Consider the following 26114-nt stretch of genomic DNA (forward strand, 5'->3'; position numbering starts at 1 on the left):
AGGGACAGGACAGGGAGGGAGGGGAGGAGAGGGACAGGACGGGGAGGGAGGAGAGGGACAGGACGGGGAGGGAGGGGAGGGACAGGACGGGGAGTGGAGGGACAGGACAGGGAGGGAGGGGAGGGACAGGACGGGGAGGGACAGGACGGGGAGGGCAGGGAGGAGAGGGACAGGACGGGGAGGGGAGGGAGGAGAGGGACAGGTTGAGGAGGGAAGGGAGGAGAGGGACAGGACGGGGAGGGACAAGACAGGGAGGGGAGGGACAGGACAGGGAGGAGAGGAGAGTAGAGGAGAGGGAGGAGGGGGACAGGACAGGGAGGGAAGGGACAGGACTGGGATGGGAGGGACAAGATGGGGAGGGGAGGGGAGGGAGGAGAGGGAAGGGAGGAGAGGGACGGGAGGAGAGGGAAGGGAGGAGAGGGACGGGAGGAGAGGGAGGGGAGATCAATAGGTCAGGATGCAGTCTTTGAAATTTGTTGTTTTCACCTGATGGAACGCCTGACACAAAGTAGATGAGAGGAACAACCACTCAGGTTAATGACAGACAGGCCACATCACACTACACTCTACCAGGAAATAGGGACAGAGTGGAAAGGAGGACATGAAAAAAATATGCTACTTTTTAGAAGCTATTGACCCAGGAGGAATGGACTGATGAAACTAGATGATTCCATCCAGACTGTTAGAGGAATGGACTGATGATAAAACTAGATGATTCCACCCAGACTGTTAGAGGAATGGACTGATGAAACTAGATGATTCCACCCAGACTGTTAGAGGACTGATGAAACTAGATGATTCCACCCAGACTGTTAGAGGACTGATGAAACTAGATGATTCCACCCAGACTGTTAGAGGAATGGACTGATGAAACTAGATGATTCCACCCAGACTGTTAGAGGAATGGACTGATGATGAAACTAGATGATTCCACCCAGACTGTTAGAGGACTGATGAAACTAGATGATTCCACCCAGACTGTTAGAGGAATGGACTGATGAAACTAGATGATTCCACCCAGACTGTTAGAGGAATGGACTGATGATGAAACTAGATGATTCCATCCAGACTGTTAGAGGACTGATGAAACTAGATGATTCCACCCAGACTGTTAGAAGAATGGTCTGATGAAACTAGATGATTCCACCCAGACTGTTAGAGGAATGGACTGATGATGAAACTAGATGATTCCACCCAGACTGTTAGAGGAATGGACTGATGATGAAACTAGATGATTCCACCCAGACTGTTAGAGGACTGATGAAACTAGATGATTCCACCCAGACTGTTAGAGGAATGGACTGATGATGAAACTAGATGATTCCACCCAGACTGTTAGAGGAATGGACTGATGATGAAACTAGATGATTCCACCCAGACTGTTAGAGGAATGGACTGATGAAACTAGATGATTCCACAAAGAGAAAAAAGATGGACAAAAGACTAGTTTTCTGTGAATGGAGAATCTGTCAGCCCAGGACCCGTTTTCACAAAGTGCTGATCTAGGATCAGGTCCCCCCTCTTATTCATCATCATGATTTAAAAGGCAGAACTGATCCTAGACCAGCACTCCTCCTCAGATACTTTATGACTACAGCCCCAGGACCCAATACCACCTTTACCATACAGACCCAATACCACCTTTATCATACATTACCATACAGACCCAATACCACCTTTATCATACAGACCCAATACCGCCTTTACCATACAGACCCAATACCACCTTTACCATACAGACCCAATACCACCTTTACCATACAGACCCAATACCACCTTTACCATACAGACCCAATACCACCTTTATCATACAGACCCAATACCACCTTTACCATACAGACCCAATACCACCTTTACCATACAGACCCAATACCACCTTTACCATACAGACCCAATACCACCTTTACCATACAGACCCAATACCACCTTTACCATACAGACCCAATACCACCTTTACCATACAGACCCAATACCATACAGACCCAATACCACCTTTATCATACAGACCCAATACCACCTTTACCATACAGACCCAATACCACCTTTACCATACAGACTCAATACCACCTTTACCATACAGACCCAATACCATACAGACCCAATACCACCTTTACCATACAGACCCAATACCACCTTTACCATACAGACCCAATACCACCTTTACCATACAGACCCAATACCACCTTTATCATACAGACCCAATACCACCTTTACCATACAGACCCAATACCACCTTTACCATACAGACCCAATACCACCTTTATCATACAGACCCAATACCACCTTTACCATACAGACCCAATACCACCTTTATCATACAGACCCAATACCACCTTTACCATACAGACCCAATACCACCTTTACCATACAGACCCAATACCACCTTTATCATACAGACCCAATACCACCTTTACCATACAGACCCAATACCACCTTTATCAGACCTAATACCACCTGTACCATACAGACCCAATACCACCTTTACCATACAGACCCAATACCACCTTTATCATACAGACCCAATACCACCTTTACCATACAGACCCAATACCACCTTTACCATACAGACCCAATACCACCTTTATCATACAGACCCAATACCACCTTTACCATACAGACCCAATACCACCTTTATCAGACCCAATACCACCTTTACCATACAGACCCAATACCACCTCTACCATACAGACCCAATACCACCTTTATCAGACCCAATACCACCTTTACCATACAGACCCAATACCACCTTTATCAGACCTAATACCACCTGTACCATACAGACCCAATACCACCTTTACCATACAGACCCAATACCACCTTTACCATACAGACCCAATACCACCTTTATCAGACCCAATACCACCTTTACCATACAGACCCAATACCACCTTTATCATACAGACCCAATACCACCTTTATCAGACCCAATACCACCTTTACAATACAGACCCAATACCACCTTTATCAGACCTAATACCACCTTTACCATACAGACCCAATACCACCTTTACCATACAGACCCAATACCACCTTTACCATACAGACCCAATACCACCTTTACCATACAGACCCAATACCACCTTTATAATACAGACCCAATACCACCTTTATCATACAGACCCAATACCACCTTTATCATACAGACCCAATACCACCTTTATCATACAGACCCAATACCACCTTTATCATACAGACCCAATACCACCTTTACCATACAGACCCAATACCACCTTTATCATACAGACCCAATACCACCTTTATCATACAGACCCAATACCACCTTTATCATACAGACCCAATACCACCTTTACCATACAGACCCAATACCACCTTTATCAGACCCAATACCACCTTTACCATACAGACCCAATACCACCTTTATCAGACCTAATACCACCTGTACCATACAGACCCAATACCACCTTTACCATACAGACCCAATACCACCTTTACCATACAGACCCAATACCACCTTTATCAGACCCAATACCACCTTTACCATACAGACCCAATACCACCTTTATCATACAGACCCAATACCACCTTTACCATACAGACCCAATACCACCTTTATCAGACCTAATACCACCTTTACCATACAGACCCAATACCACCTTTACCATACAGACCCAATACCACCTTTACCATACAGACCCAATACCACCTTTACCATACAGACCCAATACCACCTTTATAATACAGACCCAATACCACCTTTATCATACAGACCCAATACCACCTTTATCATACAGACCCAATACCACCTTTATCATACAGACCCAATACCACCTTTACCATACAGACCCAATACCACCTTTACCATACAGACCCAATACCACCTTTACCATACAGACCCAATACCACCTTTATAATACAGACCCAATACCACCTTTATCATACAGACCCAATACCACCTTTACCATACAGACCCAATGCCACCTTTATAATACAGACCCAATACCACCTTTATCATACAGACCCAATACCACCTTTACCATACAGACCCAATACCACCTTTATCAGACCCAATACCACCTTTACCATACAGACCCAATACCACCTTTATCATACAGACCCAATACCACCTTTATCAGACCCAATACCACCTTTACCATACAGACCCAATACCACCTTTATCAGACCTAATACCACCTTTACCATACAGACCCAATACCACCTTTACCATACAGACCCAATACCACCTTTACCATACAGACCCAATACCACCTTTACCATACAGACCCAATACCACCTTTATAATACAGACCCAATACCACCTTTATCATACAGACCCAATACCACCTTTATCATACAGACCCAATACCACCTTTACCATACAGACCCAATACCACCTTTACCATACAGACCCAATACCACCTTTACCATACAGACCCAATACCACCTTTATCATACAGACCCAATACCACCTTTACCATACAGACCCAATACCATACAGACCCAATACCACCTTTACCATACAGACCCAATACCACCTTTACCATACAGACCCAATACCACCTTTACCATACAGGAATATTATTACAATTATAATGGAGAGTGAATAGTTCCTTTAGAGGGCAGACACACCTGAGTAGTGGAGGAGTGGGACAAAGGCGGGGGGGGATGGGAGAGAGGAGTAGAGGGGGACGGGAGAGAGGAGTAGAGGGGGATGGGAGAGAGGAGTGGAGGGGGATGGGAGAGAGGAGTAGAGGGGGACGGGAGAGAGGAGTGAAGGGGGATGGAAGAGAGGAGTAGAGGGGGATGGAAGAGAGGAGTAGAGGGGGATGGGAGAGAGGAGTAGAGGGGGATGGGAGAGAGGAGTGAAGGGGGATGGGAGAGAGGAGTAGAGGGGGACGGGAGAGGAGTGGAGGGGGATGGGAGAGAGGAGTGGAGGGGGATGGGAGAGAGGAGTGGAGGGGGATGGGAGAGAGGAGTTGAGGGGGACGGGAGAGAGGAGTGAAGGGGGATGGAAGAGAGGAGTAGAGGGGGATGGGAGAGAGGAGTGGAGGGGGATGGGAGAGAGGAGTAGAGGGGGATGGAAGAGAGGAGTAGAGGGGGATGGAAGAGATGAGTAGAGGGGGACGGGAGAGAGGAGTGAAGGGGGATGGAAGAGAGGAGTAGAGGGGGATGGGAGAGAGGAGTAGAGGGGGATGGAAGAGAGGAGTAGAGGGGGATGGGAGAGAGGAGTGGAGGGGGATGGGAGAGAGGAGTGGAGGGGGATGGGAGAGAGGAGTGGAGGGGGATGGGAGAGAGGAGTGGAGGGGGATGGGAGAGAGGAGTAGAGGGGGACGGGAGAGAGGAGTGAAGGGGGATGGAAGAGAGGAGTAGAGGGGGATGGGAGAGAGGAGTGGAGGGGGATGGGAGAGAGGAGTGGAGGGGGATGGGAGAGAGGAGTAGAGGGGGACGGGAGAGAGGAGTGAAGGGGGATGGAAGAGAGGAGTAGAGGGGGATGGGAGAGAGGAGTGGAGGGGGATGGGAGAGAGGAGTAGAGGGGGATGGAAGAGAGGAGTAGAGGGGGATGGAAGAGAGGAGTAGAGGGGGACGGGAGAGAGGAGTGAAGGGGGATGGAAGAGAGGAGTAGAGGGGGATGGGAGAGAGGAGTGGAGGGGGACGGGAGAGAGGAGTGGAGGGGGATGGGAGAGAGGAGTGGAGGGGGACGGAAGAGAGGAGTGGAGGGGGATGGAAGAGAGGAGTGGAGGGGGATGGGAGAGAGGAGTGGAGGGGGACGGGAGAGAGGAGTGGAGGGGGATGGAAGAGAGGAGTGGAGGGGGATGGGCGAGAGGAGTGGAGGGGGATGGGAGAGAGGAGTGGAGGAGTGGGACGAAGGCGGGGGGATGGGAGAGAGGAGTAGAGGGGGACGGGAGAGAGGAGTGAAGGGGGGTGGAAGAGAGGAGTAGAGGGGGATGGAAGAGAGGAGTAGAGGGGGACGGGAGAGAGGAGTGGAGGGGGATGGAAGAGAGGAGTGGAGGGGGATGGGCGAGAGGAGTGGAGGGGGATGGGAGAGAGGAGTGGAGGGGGATGGGCGAGAGGAGTGGAGATGGGAGAGAGGAGTGGAGGGGGATGGGAGAGAGGAGTGGAGGGGGATGGGAGAGAGGAGTGGAGGGGGATGGGAGAGAGGAGTGGAGGGGGATGGGAGAGAGGAGTGGAGGGGGATGGGAGAGAGGAGTGGAGGGGGATGGGAGAGAGGAGTGGAGGGGGATGGGAGAGAGGAGTGGAGGGGGATGGGAGAGAGGGGTGGAGGGGGACGGGAGAGAGGAGTGGAGGGGGATGGAAGAGAGGAGTGGAGGGGGATGGGCGAGAGGAGTGGAGGGGGATGGGAGAGAGGAGTGGAGGGGGATGGGCGAGAAGAGTGGAGATGGAAGAGAGGAGTGGAGGGGGATGGGAGAGAGGAGTGGAGGGGGATGGGAGAGAGGAGTGGAGGGGGATGGGCGAGAGGAGTGGAGGGGGATGGGCGAGAGGAGTGGAGGGGGATGGGCAAGAGGAGTGGAGGGGGATGGGAGAGAGGAGTGGAGGGGGATGGGAGAGAGGAGTGGAGGGGGATGGGAGAGAGGAGTGGAGGGGGATGGGAGAGAGGAGTGGAGGGGGATGGGAGAGAGGAGTGGAGGGGGATGGGAGAGAGGGGTGGAGGGGGACGGAGGAGTGGAGGAGATTGCAGGGCTGGAGGGCTTTATAACGAACCAATTAAAGCCTTATCATCACTCCTCTACCACCCCACACACACACACAACTATTTGTCAGACAAATCACTCAGCCAATTTGTAAGGCACTTCCAAGGTCTTGTTTAAATGGTGGAGAGGACAGCGATTGGTTTAATTCAATTAAAATGGGACGACGGCTACTTAAGGTTGAAGGAGGAAGATTTTGTACGACCGTGTGTGTGTGTGTGTGTGTGTGGGGGGGGGGGGTATGAGGGGTGGGGGTCCTTGGCTAATAGGGGTTGATTAAGGCTAGTATTGATCAAGTGGTGGGATAGTGTTAACCTGCCTCCACAGCTCTACCCCACCTCCCATCTATCCACCCCAGGGTGTAACCCTACCCCACCTCTCATCTATCCACCCCAGGGTGTAACCCTACCCCACCTCCCATCTATCCACCCCAGGGTTTAACACTACCCCACCTCCCATCTATCCACCCCAGGGTGTAACCCTACCCCACCTCCCATCTATCCACCCCAGGGTTTAACACTACCCCACCTCCCATCTATCCCCCCCAGGGTGTAACCCTACCCCACCTCCCATCTATCCACTCCAGGGTTTAACCCTACCCCACCTCCCATCTATCCACCCCAGGGTGTAACCCCACCTCCCATCCATCCAGCCCAGGGTTTTGGCCCACCCCCTGTCTCCATCCGTCCCCTATGTCATTCAATCCTAGCCAGGGGTACAGGGCTGGGGTGTATGGTGGGGTGGGATTAGGGCTGTTGTGGTGACCGTATTAATCGCCACACCGGCGGTCACGGGTCATGAAGGCAGTCAAATTTCACATGTTCCACTGTAATTAGGCTTCTCTAAGCTCTGATGCTGCTGATGGTCATTAGTAGCCTACCAAACTTGCTAACTGCCTGGTACTCAGCGCTCTATTGTCCCTCTAAATAACTGACGTCAATGCAAATGTATTCAAAAATCTAATCAAACACTTGATGAGAGCCCATGAGCTCATGTTGTGCAACATTTCTATAGCCTATGTAATTGGGTCAGAAAACAGAGTGATGGCCTCTAGTAAAAAGAGGAGGATCAGCTTTCTATAGGTTATGTAATTGGGTGAGAAAACAGAGCGATGGCCTCTAGTAAAAAGAGGAGGATCAGCTTTCTATAGGTTAGATCTACTATATTTAATTCTCAACTTTCCTAATGTTAAGCACATTGCTTCTCTTTGCAACAGGAGTATAGCCTACCTGGCAGGCAAGAAAATGAACCACGGGGAAAAGCTGCTGCTCTTATAATGTGAAGAAACTGCCTAATAGTGTATCACATTTTAATCTAAACGTTCTGATCTGTTGCGTCAGTCACCTTGCGTAAAAACATTTTTTGGGGGATGCTAGTAGTTGTATTAATTTAGGATCTATCACATCCCACAACTGTCCCAGACTGTGAACAGAGGGGCAGAGGAGAGGAACAGAGGAGAGGGACAGATGGAGTACTGGAGGAGAGGAACAGACGAGAGGAACAGATGGACTACTGGAGGAGAGGAACAGATGGAGTACTGGAGGAGAGGAACAGAGGAGTACTGGAGGAGAGGAACAGATGGAGTACTGGAGGAGAGGAACAGAGGAGTACTGGAGGAGAGGAACAGATGGAGTACTGGAGGAGAGGAACAGAGGAGTACTGGAGGAGAGGAACAGAGGAGTACTGGAGGAGAGGAACAGATGTAGTACTGGAGGAGAGGAACAGATGGAGTACTGGAGGAGAGAAACAGAGGAGTACTGGAGGAGAGGAACAGATGGAGTACTGGAGGAGAGGAACAGAGGAGTACTGGAGGAGAGGAACAGATGGAGTACTGGAGGAGAGGAACAGATGAGGCTACTGGAGGAGAGGAACAGATGGAGTACTGGAGGAGAGAAACAGAGGAGTACTGGAGGAGAGGCACAGATGGAGTACTGGAGGAGAGGAACAGAGGAGTACTGGAGGAGAGGAACAGATGGAGTACTGGAGGAGAGGAACAGATGAGGCTACTGGAGGAGAGGGACAGATGGAGTACTGGAGGAGAAGAACAGAGGAGTACTGGAGGAAAGGAACAGATGAGGCTACTGGAGGAGAGGAACAGATGAGGCTACTGGAGGAGGGTTGGGAAACACGTCTCTCTACTGGAGCCTCAGAAGAGAGTCTCCATAAGAGAGAAACTCTTGAGAGGAATCAGTCAGACATGAAACATGGAGGATCATCATTCAACTTCCCTCCTTCAAATCAAACAGGTCCTCTTTACTGGAGATTACACTGTTCCAATTTGTTTTTATTTTGTCTCTACATAACCATATTCCTTCTGTCTTTCTGTATCTCTCTCTTCACCTCTCCCTCTCCTTCCCTCCCTTTCTCTCACTCTACCTCCATCCTTCTTTCTCTCTGTTTCCTTCTCCAGCTCTTTCCTAAAAGCAGGTAATCCCTGGCTGATAAAACTAAAGGATTTACCACAGGAAGATTAGGGGGCTACGTCCCAAATGGCCATAGGGCTCTGGTCAAAAGTAGTGCACTAAATAGGGAATAGGGTGCTATTTGGGAAGCTGCCTAGGGAGGCTCTTTGTGGAGCCTTTTATACCAGTCGGTGTGGGTACTGAAGGAGCTCTTGAAGTGCTGAAGTCAGGAGCTGAACACAGTGCAGGAACATCGGAGGAGCAGGATAATGATAGCAGCATTACAGTAATGATCAAAACACTGCCACCCACTCAGGAAACCCTCTGTATCTGACAGACCCGACAGGACACTGAGACCCACTCAGGAAACCCTCTGTATCTGACAGACCCGACAGGACACTGAGACCCACTCAGGAAACCCTCTGTATCTGACAGACCCGACAGGACACTGAGACCCACTCAGGAAACCCTCTGTATCTGACAGACCCGACAGGACACTGAGACCCACTCAGGAAACCCTCTGTAACTGACAGACCCACTCAGGACCCGACCTCAGCCCTGCAGAGCCTGTAGACAATTTCATTCAGGCTAATAAGGCAAACTTGTTGACTTATATGAGGCGGAGCCAACACATACAGGCCTATAAACGTTAACCAGAACAGCAACTTAGCTGATCAAGTATATACAGTTGAAGTCAGAAGTTTACCATGGTCCCATGGTGTTTATATTTGCGTACTATTGTTTGTACAGATGAGCCTGGTACCTTCAGGTGTTTGGAAATTGCTCCCAATGATGAACCAGACTTGTGGAGGTCTACAATTATTTTCCTGATATTTCTTTTGATTTTCCCATGATGCCAAGCAAAGAGGCACTGAGTTTGAAGGCAGGCCTTGAAATACATCCACAGGTACACCTCCAATTGACTCCAATGATGTCAATTAGCCTATCAGAAGCTTCTAAAGCCATGACAAACTTATCTGGAATTTTCCAAGCTGTTTAAAAGCAGTCAACTTAGTGTATGTAAACTTCTGACCCACTGGAATTGTTATACAGTGAATTATAAGTGAAATAATCTGTCTGTAAACAATTGTTGGATAAATGACTTGTGTCATGCACAAAGTAGATGTCCTAACCAACTTGCCAAAACTAGAGTTTGTTAACAAGAAATTTGTGGAGTGGTTGAAAAACAAGTTTTAATGACTCCAACCAAAGTGTATGTAAACGTCCAACTTTAACTGTATATATTTTGTTATCTTTCAAACACTTGGTTGATGGAGTCTGCCAGCAAGATGGGCGGGGTTTGGTTGATAGAGTCTGCCTACCAGATGGGCGGGGTTTGGTTGATAGAGTCTGCCTACCAGAAGGGCGGGGTTTGGTTGATAGAGTCTGCCTACCAGAAGGGCGGGGTTTGGTTGATAGAGTCTGCCTACAGTTGCCAGATGGGCGGGGTTTGGTTGATAGAGTCTGCCTACAGTTGCCAGATGGGCGGGGTTTGGTTGATAGAGTCTGCCTACCAGAAGGGCGGGGTTTGGTGCTTTGGGCCTCTTCTAGTCAGTGAAGTCAGGAAGGTCCAGTTGGGTTATAATCCAGTCCACTGCCTTCTGACTGGAACGTGTATCTTTCCTGTCCACGGTCCTATCTGCTCAATACAAACCAAGATGTAGAGACCTAAGACAAGGTACAGCTCTGACAGCTCTTTGGTCTTGGCCATAGTGGAGTTTGGAGTGTGACTGTTTGAAGTTGTGGACAGGTGTCTTTTATACTGATAACAAGTTCAAACAGGTGCCATTAATACAGGTAACGAGTGGAGGACAGAGGAGCCTCTTAAAGAAGAAGTTACAGGTCTGTGAGGGCCAGAAATCTTGCTTATTTGTAGGTGACCAAATACTTATTTTCCACCATAATTTGCAAATAAATTCATTAAAAATCCTACAATATGATTTTCTGAAAAAGAAAATCTAATTTTGTCTGTCATAGTTCAAGTGTACCTATGATGAAAATTACAGGCCTCATATTTTTAAGTGGGAGAACTTGCACAATTGGTGTCTGACTAAATACTTTTTTGCCCCACTGTGTGTGTGTGTGTATATGTATATATATATATATATATATACACCCCTCTCTCTCTCCCCTCTCTATCAATTCAATGGGCTTTATCTATCTCTCTCCCTTCCTCTATCAATTCAATGGGCTTTATCTATATTGCTCCCTCCCTCTCAATTCAATGGGCTTTATCTATATTAAGAGGCCCCCCTCTTTTACTCTTTTCAATCTTAGTCCCCCCTCCCAGTCCCCCCTTCTTTCTCAGTCCCCCAGTCCCCCCTCCCAGTCCCCCACTCCCAGTTACCCCCTCTTTCTCAGTCCCCCCTCCTAGTTCCCCCTCTTTCTCAGTTCCCCCCTCTTTCTCAGTCCTCACTCCCAGCCCCCCCCCTTTCTCAGTCCCCCCTCCCAGTCTCCCCCTCTTTCTCAGTCCCCCCTCCTAGTTCCCCCTCTTTCTCAGTTCCCCCCTCTTTCTCAGTCCTCACTCCCTCCCAGTCTCCCCCTCTTTCTCAGTCCCCGCTCCCAGTTCCCCCTCTTTCTCAGCCCCCCCCTCTTTCTCAGTCCTCACTCCCAGTCCCCCCACTTTCTCAGTCCCCCACTCCCCCCTCCCAGTTCCCCCTCTTTCTCAGTCCCCCACTCCCGGTCCCCCCCTCTTTCTCAGTCCCCCCTCCCAGTTCCCCCTCTTTCTCAGTCCCCCCCTCTTTCTCAGTCCTCACTCCCAGTCCCCCCCCTTTCTCAGTCCCCCACTCCCAGTTACCCCCTCCTTCTCAGTCCCCCCTCCCAGATCCCCCCTCTTTCTCAGTTCCCCCCTCTTTCTCAGTCCCCCACTTCCAGATCCCCCTCTTTCTCAGCCCCCCCTCCTTGTTCCCCCCTTTTCTGTCCCCTTTCTTTCTCAGACCCCCCCCCCCCCCCCCCCCCCCTCACTCTCTGTGACAGTCGTGCCCTGCAGCACTAACCTGTCCTGAACAGGAAGTCTAGTGACTGGCTTTTAGTGCTTCTCCTCTCCTATAGCTCTCACCAGCTCTAGTATCCCCCAGCTCACAGAGAGGAGGAGGACTGGCTTACCTTACCCCTCAGGATTATACTACTGTTACACAGCTTATTGAGGGGCCAGAGGGGCCAAGGGCTTGGTCTCATACCTATATTATATGCCTCTATATGAGGGAGCTCTAAGAGTACGAGGCTGTTTGAGAGGTTTGAATCCTAATCAATCCGTCCAAAGGGACAACGTGTTGTTTGAGGTACGGTAGATCAATACAGCTACAGTCGTCTAACAGAGGTCAAAGCTGTACGCTGAAAAACCTTGTTAGCGCAAAAGGTCAAATTAAATGTTTGATGCTCATTAGAATTTCCTGTCTTTTTCATCTTAAGACAAAACGCTAAATATTTAAATGAAAACTGTTTTTATATTAATAGCAGTGTAGATAAGTGACTTCCTGTGGATGAGAGGAGAGAGGAGGAGGAAAAGGAGGAGAGAGGAGAGAGAAGGAGAAAAGGGGGAGGAGGAGAGAGAGGAGAAAAGAGGGGGGTAGGAGAGAGGAGGAGAAAAGAGGGGGGAGGAGAGAGGAGGAGAAAAGAGGGGGAGGAGAGAGGAGGAGAAAGGAGGAGAGAGGAGGAGAAAGGAGGAGAGGAGGGGGAGGAGAGAGGATGAGAAAAGAGGGGGAGGAGGAGAGAGGAGGAGAGAGGAGGAGAAAGGAGGAGAGGAGGGGGCGGAGGAGAGAGGATGAGAAAGGAGGAGAGAGGAGGAGAAAGGAGGGGAGGAGAGAGGAGGAGAAAGGAGGGGAGGAGAGAGGATGAGAGAGGATGGTGAGAGAAGGAGAGAAGAAGGGGAGGAGGAGATAGGAGGAGAAAGGAGGAGAGAGGAGGAGAAAAGAGGGGGAGGAGAGCGGATGAGAGAGGATGGTGAGGACGTGAGAGGAGGAGAGAAGAGGGGGAGGAGGAGAGAGGAGGGGGAGGAGAGAGGAGGGGGAGGAGGAGAGAGGATGAGAAAAGAGGGGGAGGAGGAGAGAGGAGAACGGAAAGAAGGTGTGTAGCAAATGAGAGAGGGGACAGGACAACAGTGAGAGGAGAAAAGGAGGTGAAGAAAAGAGACATGGAGGGCCAGGTGAGGAAAGAGGAGTGCAGTATTCTCTCGGTCCCCCCATACCGACATCCTATACAAAAGGAGGTGAAGAAAAGAGACATGGAGGGCCAGGTGAGGAAAGAGGAGTGCAGTATTCTCTCGGTCCCCCCATACCGACATCCTATACAAAAAACTACTCCTCTACACTTCATCTTCTCCTCAACCAAGGAAAACTCCACAATGTCAGAACGGCAGGCTCTCGCCTTCTCTCACCCTTTCTGTAAGCTAATTAAGAAATATCACAGCCTTCTGCGAACTCAATTAAATAATGTTAATTTATTCTCATTTCAATTTCCACTCAGGCTGCTGCTGTGGAGGGCCGTAAAAACAAAGGAGGAGGAATGAAAGGAGCCGTGCTCTGGTCCTGGCCTCCCTGTGAGACGCTCTCTCTCTCTCTCTGTGTGTATGTGTGTGTGTCTCAGTGTGTGTGTGTCTCGGTGTGTGTGTGTATATGTGCGTCTCAGTGTGTGTGTGTGTGTGTGTGTGTGTGTTTGCGTCTCAGGGTGTGTGTGCACGTGTGTCTCGGTGTGTGTGTGCGCACTTGTGTCTCGGTGTGTGTGCGCGCGTGTGTCTCGGTGTGTGTGTGTCTCGGTGTGTGTGTGTGTCTCGGTGTGTGTGTGTGTCTCGGTGTGTGAATATAGTCCAGGCCTCCTTGTGAGAGGTGCTCTGTGCTCTCAGCTCCTCAGAAACACTATTTAATTTGGGCCTTTGATTCATCTGAATAACATAAACCTTTTATTTGAGGGGAAAAGCAGCATACCTCTCCTGTTGTTTCACTTAGTCAGCATCCTGAGGAGCCTGGAGGATGCTGTGTGTGTGTGTGTGTGTGTGTGTGTGTGTGTGTGTGTGTGTGTGTGTGTGTGTGTGTGTGTGTGTGTGTGTGTGTGTGTGTGTGTGTGTGTGTGTGTGTGTGTGTGTGTGTGTGTTACTATCCTTGTTGGGACCAGAAGTACTCACAAGGATAGTAACACAACGACAATTGTGGGGACATTTTGTCGGTCCCCATAAGGAAAAAAGCTACTTTAGGGTTAGAGTTAGGGGTTAAGAGTTAGGGGAAAATAAGATTTTAAATCAATTGTTTGGTCAAACAAATGTGTGTGTGTGTGTGTAAAGTAAAGTGTGTGTGAGAGCACGCGTGTGTCAGGACATGTGTGCACGATACAGGAAGTGAATATTTCAAGGTCTACAGTACTTCAGCTAAACGGCTGCACCAGAAGATTCGGATCTTAGTTCAAACACAGAACTCTCTGAAAGTCGTTATGTTAATATAGAACAGGAAATATAACTCTTCTTTGCACAAACTTTTCCTCCGACATCGGCGTTCTGTTCGTGACTTTTCTCCATATGAAAATAAAGGCTAATAAATTCATGAAGCGGAAACTGATGAAAATCCGCGAGATCAGAGCAGCTGAGGGCAGAACGGCTCACTGAAACTTCTGGAACAGAGACAACGAAGCAGAGACAGTGACAGAGGAGGAGGAGGAGGAGGAGGAGGAGGAGGAGTGGCCCCTGGGAAGGAGATGGACTGAAACGGGACAGACATGAATCTCTCGTCCGTTCTTCCTTCTCTCTTTCTTTTAGAAAGTTACTCTGTTCATTTAAATGAATCCTTCAGACAGACGTTCCGTCCCCGCGACTCCAGAGAAGCAAAACCTCAACGCACTCTGGGATCGGTCTTTCATTGTCCTCTAAGACAGAGGAAGAGAGAGGGATGGAGAAAGAAAGAGAGACAGACAGACACAGAGTGAGACAGAGAGAGGCCGAGAGAGACAGAGAGAGAGACAGAGAGGGAGAGAGCGGCAGAGAGAGAGAGAGGCAGAGAGAGAGAGAGACAGAGAGAGGCCGAGAGAGAGAGACAGAAAGAGAGAGAGACAGAGACAGAGAGAGACAGAGAGAGAGACAGAGAGAGGCAGAGAGACAGAGAGAGAGGCAGAGAGAGAGGCAGAGAGAGAGGCAGGGAGAGAGAGAGACAGACAGAGAGAGAGACAGAGGGAGAGAGACAGGCTCTATAACAAAGAATAAAGAGCAAAAACATATACATGATCAAATACAGATCTTAGAATCATCTATTAAAGACTACCAGAACCCACTGGATTCTCCAATTACATTGAATGAGTTACAGGACAAAATAAAAACCCTCCAACCCAAAAAGGCCTGTGGTGTTGATGGTATCCTCAATGAAATGATCAAATATATAGACAACAAATTCCAATTGGCTATACTAAAACTCTTTAACATCATCCTTAGCTCTGGCATCTTCCCCAATATTTGGAACCAAGGACTGATCACCCCAATCCACAAAAGTGGAGACAAATTTGACCCCAATAACTACCGTGGAATATGTGTCAACAGTAACCTTGGGAAAATCCTCTGCATTATTATTAACAGCAGACTCGTACATTTCCTCAATGAAAACAATGTACTGAGCAAATGTCAAATTGGCTTTTTACCAAATTACCGTACAACAGACCATGTATTCACCCTGCACACCCTAATTGACAACCAAACAAACCAAAACAAAGGCAAAGTCTTCTCATGCTTTGTTGATTTCAAAAAAGCCTTCGACTCAATCTGGCATGAGGGTCTGCTATACAAACTGATGGAAAGTGGTGTTGGGGGTAAAACATACGACATTATAAAATCCATGTACACAAACAACAAGTGTGCGGTTAAAATTGGCAAAAAACACACACATTTCTTCACACAGGGTCGTGGGGTTAGACAGGGATGCAGCTTAAGCCCCACCCTCTTCAACATATATATCAACGAATTGGCGCGGGCACTAGACAAGTCTGCAGCACCCGGCCTCCCCCTGCTAGAATCCGAAGTCAAATGTCTACTGTTTGCCGATGATCTGGTGCTTCTGTCACCAACCAAGGAGGGCCTACAGCAGCACCTAGATCTTATGCACAGATTCTGTCAGACCTGGGCCCTGACAGTAAATCTCAGTAAGACCAAAATAATGGTGTTCCAAAAAAGGTCCAGTCACCAGGACCACAAATACAAATTCAATCTAGACACTGTTGCCCTAGAGCACACAAAAAACTATACATACCTTGGCCTAAACATCAGCGCCACAGGTAACTTCCACAAAGCTGTGAACGATCTGAGAGACAAGGCAAGAAGGGCATTCTATGCCATCAAAAGAAACATAAATTTCAACATACCAATTAGGATTTGGCTAAAAATACTTGAATCAGTCATAGAGCCCATTGCACTTTATGGTTGTGAGGTCTGGGGTCCGCTCACCAACCAAGACTTCACAAAATGGGACAAACACCAAATTGAGACTCTGCACGCAGAATTCTGCAAAAATATCCTCCGTGTACAACGTAGAACACCAAATAATGCATGCAGAGCAGAATTAGGCCGATACCCACTAATTATCAAAATCCAGAAAAGAGCCGTTAAATTCTACAACCACCTAAAAGGAAGTGATTCACAAACCTTCCATAACAAAGCCATCACCTACAGAGAGATGAACCTGGAGAAGAGTCCCCTAAGCAAGCTGGTCCTGGGGCTCTGTTCACAAACACACCCTACAGAGCCCCAGGACAACAGCACAATTAGACCCAACCAAATCATGAGAAAACAAAAAGATAATTACTTGACACATTGGAAAGAATTAACAAAAAAACAGAGCAAACTAGAATGCTATTTGGCCCTAAACAGAGAGTACACAGCGGCAGAATACCTGACCACTGTGACTGACCCAAAATTAAGGAAAGCTTTGACTATGTACAGACTCAGTGAGCATAGCCTTGCTATTGAGAAAGGCCGCCGTAGGCAGACATGGCTCTCAAGAGAAGACAGGCTATGTGCTCACTGCCCACAAAATGAGGTGGAAACTGAGCTGCACTTCCTAACCTCCTGCCCAATGTATGACCATATTAGAGAGACATATTTCCCTCAGATTACACAGATCCACAAAGAATTCGAAAACAAATCCAAATTTGAAAAACTCCCATATCTACTGGGTGAAATTCCACAGTGTGCCATCACAGCAGCAAGATTTGTGACCTGTTGCCACGAGAAAAGGGCAACCAGTGAAGAACAAACACCATTGTAAATACAACCCATATTTATGCTTATTTATTTTATCTTGTGTCCTTTAACCACTTGTACATTGTTAAAACACTGTATATATATATATATAATATGACATTTGTAATGTCTTTACTGTTTTGAAACCTCTGTATGTGTAATGTTTACTGTTAATTTTTGTTGTTTTTCACTTTATATTTTCACTTTGTATGTTGTCTACCTCACTTGCTTTGGCAATGTTAACACATGTTTCCCATGCCAATAAAGCCCTTGAATTGAATTGAATTGAATTGACAGAGAGAAAGGCAGAGAGAGAGAGAGACAGAGAGAGAGGCAGAGAGAAAGGCAGAGAGAGAGGCAGAGAGAGAGACAGAGAGAGAGGCAGAGAGAGAGGCAGAGAGAGAGGCAGAGAGAGAGACAGAGAGAGACCGAGGGCGACAGAGAGAGAGAGGCAGAGAGAGAGACAGAGAGAGACAAAGAGAGAGAGACAAAGAGACAGAGAGAGAGAGACAAAGAGACAGAGAGAGACAGCAGAGTGAAGGACTGGGGAAGTACGTACTGAGAGTCCAGTAACTTTGATGACTGGTTATAAAAGAGTAACAAACAACCAGGGGGACGTCACCAGCCACCAGGGGGACGTCACCAGTCACCAGGGGGACGTCACCAGCCACCAGGGGGACGTCACCAGCCACCAGGGGGACGTCACCAGCCACCAGGGGGACGTCACCAGCCACCAGGGGGACGCCACCAGCCACCAGGGGGACGTCACCAGCCACCAGGGGGACGTCACCAGCCACCAGGGGGACGTCACCAGCCACCAGGGGGACGTCACCAGCCACCAGGGGGACGTTACCAGCCACCAGGGGGACGTCACCAGCCACCAGGGGGACGTCACCAGCCACCAGGGGGACGTCACCAGCCACCAGGGGGACGTTACCAGCCACCAGGGGGACGTCACCAGCCACCAGGGGGACGTTACCAGCCACCAGGGGGACGTCACCAGCCACCAGGGGGACGTCACCAGCCACCAGGGGGACGTTACCAGCCACCAGGGGGACGTCACCAGCCACCAGGGGGACGTCACCAGCCAGTGGAAATGCCTCATGTGAAATGTCAGGAAATACCCTCATACAGTATGAAGAAAAATGACAAATGAAATGTAGAACCGCTTTTGGTAAACTGCCACTTACAGTAGGCAACAATTGCCCTTTGACCCAAACAAACCCCCCCTACTTTTTTTTTTTTTTTTTTTTTTTATTTTACCTTTATTTAACCAGGCAAGTCAGTTAAGAACAAATTCTTATTTTCAATGACGGCCTGGGAACAGTGGGTTAACTGCCTGTTCAGGGGCAGAACGACAGATTTGTACCTTGTCAGCTCGGGGGTTTGAACTCGCAACCTTCCGGTTACTAGTCCAACGCTCCAACGCTCTAACCACTAGGCTACCCATACCGTTCAGTCTAAATGAATCTGTATGGATACCACACACTGGAGAGATTGTCTTCGCTCCTAAAAATAGACAATAACACCCTTGCCTTTGTTACACTAACGCTGAGGAGAAATGTCCTTACTATGATGGAGATACACTGAGTTTACAAACATGAAGAACAGCTGCTCTTTCCATGACAGACTGACCAGGTGAATCCAGGCGAAAGACATGATCCCTTATTGATGTCACCTCAAATCAGTGTAGATGAAGGGGAGGAGACGGGTTTACGCCAATTGAGACGTGGACTGTGCATGTCATGCCATTCAGAGGGTGAATGGACAAGACAAAAGAGTGGAGTTGAACGGGGTATGGTAGTAGGTGCCAGGCACACCGGCTTGTGTCAAGAACTGCAACGCTGCTGTTTTTTTTACACTCAACAGTTTCCTGTGAGAATGCAAGTCAATATTATGAAGGTGTTGTTAACGTCGGTTTATTCAGGAAACAGCATCTATACCAGGTGTATCACCGTAACACAGGAAACAGCATCTATACCAGGTGTATCACCGTAACACCTGAAACTAGATGTGGTTGTCTCACTTACAGTTGAAGTCGGAAGTTTACATACACTTAGGGTCATTAAAACTCGTTTTTCAGCCACTCCACAAATATCTTGATAACAAACTGTAGTTTTGGCAAGTCGGTTGGGGCATCTACTTTGTGCATGACAAGTCATTTTTCCAACAATTCTTTACAGAAAGATTAATTCACTGTATCACAATTCCAGTAGGTCAGAAGTTTACATACACTAAGACATCATTATGTCAATTGGAGGTGTACCTGTGGATGTATTTCAAGGCCTACCTTCAAACTCAGTGCCTCTTTGCTTGACATCATGGGAAAATCAAAAGAAATCAGCAAAGACCTCAGAAAATATTGTAGACCTCCACAAGTCTGGTTCATCCTTGGGATCAATTTCCAAACGCCTGAAGGTACCACGTTCATCTGTACAAACAATAGTACGCAAGTATAAACACCATGGGACCACACAGCCGTCATACCGCTCAGGAAGGAGACGCGTTCTGTCTCCTAGAGATGAACGTACTTTGGTGTGAAAAGTGCAAATCAATCCCAGAACAGCAGCAAAGGACCTCGTGAAGATGCTGGAGGAAACAGGTACAAAAGTATCAATATCCACAGTAAAATGAGTCCTATATCGACATAACCTGAAAGGCCGCTCAGCAAGGAAGAAGCCACTGCTCCAAAACCGCTATAAAAAAGCCATACTACGGTTTGCAACTGCACATGGGGACAAAGATCGTACTTTTTGGAGAAATGTCCTCTGGTCTGATGAAACAAAACTTTAACTGTTTAGCCATAATGACCATCTTCACATTTGGAGGAAAAAGGGGGAGGCTTGCAAGAAGGTACTGTCTCACCACGCTACTGATGAAGGTACTGTCTCACCTAGCTACTGATGAAGGTACTGTCTCACCTAGCTACTGATGAAGGTACTGTCTCACCACGCTACTGATGAAGGTACTGTCTCACCTAGCTACTGATGAAGGTACTGTCTCACCACGCTACTGATGAAGGTACTGTCTCAACTAGCTACTGATGAAGGTACTGTCTCACCACGCTACTGATGAAGGTACTGTCTCACCTAGCTACTGATGAAGGTACTGTCTCACCTCGCTACTGATGAAGGTACTGTCTCACCTAGCTACTGATGAAGGTACTGTCTCACCTAGCTACTGATGAAGGTACTGTCTCACCACGCTACTGATGAAGGTACTGTCTCACCACGCAACTGATGAAGGTACTGTCTCACCTAGCTACTGATGAAGGTACTGTCTCACCACGCTACTGATGAAGGTACTGTCTCACCACGCTACTGATGAAGGTACTGTCTCACCACGCTACTGATGAAGGTACTGTCTCACCTAGCTACTGATGAAGGTATTGTCTCACCTAGCTACTGATGAAGGTATTGTCTCACCTAGCTACTGATGAAGGTACTGTCTCACCACGCTACTGATGAAGGTATTGTCTCACCTAGCTACTGATGAAGGTACTGTCTCACCACGCTACTGATGAAGGTACTGTCTCACCTCGCTACTGATGAAGGTACCGTCTCACCTAGCTATTGATGAAGGTACTGTCTCATCACGCTACTGATGAAGGTACTGTCTCATCACGCTACTGATGAAGGTACTGTCTCACCACGCTACTGATGAAGGCACTGTCTCACCACGCTACTGATGAAGGTACTGTCTCACCACGCTACTGATGAAGGTACTGTCTCACCTAGCTACTGATGAAGGTACTGTCTCACCTAGCTATTGATGAAGGTACTGTCTCATCACGCTACTGATGAAGGTACTGCCTCACCACGCTACTGATGAAGGTACTGTTTCATCACGCTACTGATGAAGGTACTGTCTCACCTAGCTATTGATGAAGGTACTGTCTCATCACGCTACTGATGAAGGTAATGTCTCATCACGCTACTGATGAAGGTACTGCCTCACCACGCTACTGATGAAGGTACTGTCTCATCACGCTACTGATGAAGGTACTGTCTCACCTCGCTACTGATGACGGTACTGTCTCACCTAGCTACTGATGTAGGTACTGTCTCACCTCGCTACTGATGAAGGTACTGTCTCACCTAGCTACTGATGAAGCTACTGTCTCACCTAGCTACTGATGAAGGTATTGTCTCACCTAGCTACTGATGACGGTACTGTCTCACCACGCTACTGATGAAGTTACTGTCTCACCACGCTACTGATGAAGGTACTGTCTCACCACGCTACTGATGAAGGTACTGTCTCACCACGCTACTGATGAAGGTACTGTCTCACCACGCTACTGATGAAGGTACTGTCTCACCTAGCTACTGATGAAGGTACTGTCTCACCACGCTACTGATGAAGGTACTGTCTCACCTAGCTACTGATGAAGGTACTGTCTCACCACGCTACTGATGAAGGTACTGTCTCACCTAGCTACTGATGAAGGTACTGTCTCACCACGCTACTGATGAAGGTACTGTCTCACCTAGCTACTGATGAAGGTACTGTCTCACCACGCTACTGATGAAGGTACTGTCTCACCTAGCTACTGATGAAGGTACTGTCTCACCTCGCTACTGATGAAGGTACTGTCTCACCTAGCTACTGATGAAGGTACTGTCTCACCTAGCTACTGATGAAGGTACTGTCTCACCACGCTACTGATGAAGGTACTGTCTCACCACGCTACTGATGAAGGTACTGTCTCACCTAGCTACTGATGAAGGTACTGTCTCACCACGCTACTGATGAAGGTACTGTCTCACCACGCTACTGATGAAGGTACTGTCTCACCACGCTACTGATGAAGGTACTGTCTCACCTAGCTACTGATGAAGGTATTGTCTCACCTAGCTACTGATGAAGGTATTGTCTCACCTAGCTACTGATGAAGGTACTGTCTCACCACGCTACTGATGAAGGTATTGTCTCACCTAGCTACTGATGAAGGTACTGTCTCATCACGCTACTGATGAAGGTACTGTCTCATCACGCTACTGATGAAGGTACTGTCTCACCACGCTACTGATGAAGGCACTGTCTCACCACGCTACTGATGAAGGTACTGTCTCACCACGCTACTGATGAAGGTACTGTCTCACCTAGCTACTGATGAAGGTACTGTCTCACCTAGCTATTGATGAAGGTACTGTCTCATCACGCTACTGATGAAGGTACTGCCTCACCACGCTACTGATGAAGGTACTGTTTCATCACGCTACTGATGAAGGTACTGTCTCACCTAGCTATTGATGAAGGTACTGTCTCATCACGCTACTGATGAAGGTAATGTCTCATCACGCTACTGATGAAGGTACTGCCTCACCACGCTACTGATGAAGGTACTGTCTCATCACGCTACTGATGAAGGTACTGTCTCACCTCGCTACTGATGACGGTACTGTCTCACCTAGCTACTGATGTAGGTACTGTCTCACCTCGCTACTGATGAAGGTACTGTCTCACCTAGCTACTGATGAAGCTACTGTCTCACCTAGCTACTGATGAAGGTATTGTCTCACCTAGCTACTGATGACGGTACTGTCTCACCACGCTACTGATTAAGTTACTGTCTCACCACGCTACTGATGAAGGTACTGTCTCACCACGCTACTGATGAAGGTACTGTCTCACCACGCTACTGATGAAGGTACTGTCTCACCACGCTACTGATGAAGGTACTGTCTCACCACGCTACTGATGAAGGTACTGTCTCACCACGCTACTGATGAAGGTACTGTCTCACCACGCTACTGATGAAGGTACTGTCTCACCACGCTACTGATGAAGGTACTGTCTCACCACGCTACTGATGAAGGTACTGTCTCACCACGCTACTGATGAAGGTACTGTCTCACCACGCTACTGATGAAGGTACTGTCTCACCACGCTACTGATGAAGGTACTGTCTCACCACGCTACTGATGAAGGTACTGTCTCACCACGCTACTGATGAAGGTACTGTCTCACCACGCTACTGATGAAGGTACTGTCTCACCTAGCTACTGATGAAGGTACTGTCTCACCACGCTACTGATGAAGGTACTGTCTCACCACGCTACTGATGAAGGTACTGTCTCACCACGCTACTGATGAAGGTATTGTCTCACCTAGCTACTGATGAAGGTACTGTCTCACCTAGCTATTGATGAAGGTACTGTCTCACCACGCTACTGATGAAGGTACTGTCTCACCACGCTACTGATGAAGGTACTGTCTCACCACGCTACTGATGAAGGTACTGTCTCACCACGCTACTGATGAAGGTACTGTCTCACCACGCTACTGATGAAGGTACTGTCTCACCACGCTACTGATGAAGGTACTGTCTCACCACGCTACTGATGAAGGTACTGTCTCACCACGCTACTGATGAAGGTACTGTCTCACCTAGCTACTGATGAAGGTACTGTCTCACCACGCTACTGATGAAGGTACTGTCTCACCACGCTACTGATGAAGGTACTGTCTCACCACGCTACTGATGAAGGTACTGTCTCACCACGCTACTGATGAAGGTACTGTCTCACCACGCTACTGATGAAGGTACTGTCTCACCACGCTACTGATGAAGGTACTGTCTCACCACGCTACTGATGAAGGTACTGTCTCACCACGCTACTGATGAAGGTACTGTCTCACCACGCTACTGATGAAGGTACTGTCTCACCACGCTACTGATGAAGGTACTGTCTCACCACGCTACTGATGAAGGTACTGTCTCACCTAGCTACTGATGAAGGTACTGTCTCACCACGCTACTGATGAAGGTACTGTCTCACCACGCTACTGATGAAGGTACTGTCTCACCACGCTACTGATGAAGGTACTGTCTCACCACGCTACTGATGAAGGTACTGTCTCACCACGCTACTGATGAAGGTACTGTCTCACCACGCTACTGATGAAGGTACTGTCTCACCACGCTACTGATGAAGGTATTGTCTCACCTAGCTACTGATGAAGGTACTGTCTCACCTAGCTATTGATGAAGGTACTGTCTCACCACGCTACTGATGAAGGTACTGTCTCACCACGCTACTGATGAAGGTACTGTCTCACCACGCTACTGATGAAGGTACTGTCTCACCACGCTACTGATGAAGGTACTGTCTCACCACGCTACTGATGAAGGTACTGTCTCACCATGCTACTGATGAAGGTACTGTCTCACCACGCTACTGATGAAGGTACTGTCTCACCACGCTACTGATGAAGGTACTGTCTCACCTAGCTACTGATGAAGGTACTGTCTCACCACGCTACTGATGAAGGTACTGTCTCACCACGCTACTGATGAAGGTACTGTCTCACCACGCTACTGATGAAGGTACTGTCTCACCACGCTACTGATGAAGGTACTGTCTCACCACGCTACTGATGAAGGTACTGTCTCACCACGCTACTGATGAAGGTACTGTCTCACCACGCTACTGATGAAGGTACTGTCTCACCACGCTACTGATGAAGGTTCTGTCTGGAAGCAGCTCTGGATGAGAGCGTCTGTTTAATGACTAAATGTCCATGTTAAAATCCTACTTTTATACAAAGAGTGGAGGATACAAGAACAGAGCCTGTCCTGATTCACCACAGCCTGTCCTGATTCACCACAGCCTGTCCTGATTCACCACAGCCTGTCCTGATTCACCACAGCCTGCCCTGATTCACCACAGCCTGTCCTGATTCACCACAGCCTGTCCTGATTCACCACAGCCTGTCCTGATTCACCACAGCCTGTTGTTGAAGAGGTAGCCTTAACACCATGACAAACTGGACTAACACACACACACACACACACACACACACACACACACACACACACACACACACACACACACACACACACACACACACACACACACACACACACACACACACACACACACACACACACACACATGGAGGACTTAAACAAGACCACACACAAGCAGATGCACACACCCACACACCACCCACACACACACACCACACACACACACACACACACATCACCCACCCACACCCACACACCACCCACACACACACACACACCACCCACACACACACACACCACCCACCCACACCACACACACACCACCCACACACACACACCATACACACACACCCACACACCACACACACCCACACACACACCACACACCACACACACCACACACATCCACACACAAAACATTGAGAAGCAGAGGAACAGCCTGTGTTTTTTGGGCAAACTGGAATCTGTGCGTACTAACACACAGACACATACACACGTGTGTAGGAGTTTCTCATCATTGTGTGTGTGTGTGTGTGTGTGTGTGTGTGTGTGTGTGTTTTTCTCTGTGAGAATATTTACAGAAACCAAACCCTATTCTCACCACCTCTACATGTTAAAGTCTGAGCCTCATTTTCCACTGAATATCTCTCCTGCAACAGCCTCAGTTTCTCTCTCCCCCTCCTCTCTCCCTCCTCTCTCTCCCTCCTCTCTCCCTCCTCTCTCCCCCTCTCTCCCTCCTCTCTCCCTCCTCTCTCCCTCTCTCTCACTCACTCCTCTCTCCCTCTCTCACTCACTCCTCTCTCTCTCCCCTATCTCCCTCCTCCCTCCTCTCTCCCTGTCCTCTCTCCCTCCCCTCTCTCCCTCCCCTCTCTCCCTCCTCTCTCTCTCCCCTATCTCCCTCCTCCCTCCTCTCTCCCTCTCCCTCCCCTCTCTCCCTCCCCTCTCTCCCTCCCCTCTCCACTGAGCTCTAAAGACAGGGGCAGCCCTTGGCGGAGTGCAGCCCACCACAGGCCACTGAGTCTGGGTAATTAAAGTTGTTTAGACCCCCTCACCCACAGTCACACGGCTGTGCAGCTGGTTGATAA

The 26114-nt window shown here is 48.6% G+C and overlaps 1 protein-coding gene across 1 annotated transcript in view; it reads right to left on the minus strand.

The window, feature by feature from the left end:
• LOC139409794 (EH domain binding protein 1) overlaps window positions 1-26114 on the minus strand; it is a 388012-nt gene that overhangs the window by 186539 nt on the left and 175359 nt on the right. The gene's annotated exons all lie outside the window — the stretch shown is intronic.

This window comes from Oncorhynchus clarkii, chromosome 1, assembly GCF_045791955.1.
Source record: "Oncorhynchus clarkii lewisi isolate Uvic-CL-2024 chromosome 1, UVic_Ocla_1.0, whole genome shotgun sequence".
NCBI classification, from domain to species: Eukaryota; Metazoa; Chordata; class Actinopteri; order Salmoniformes; family Salmonidae; genus Oncorhynchus; species Oncorhynchus clarkii.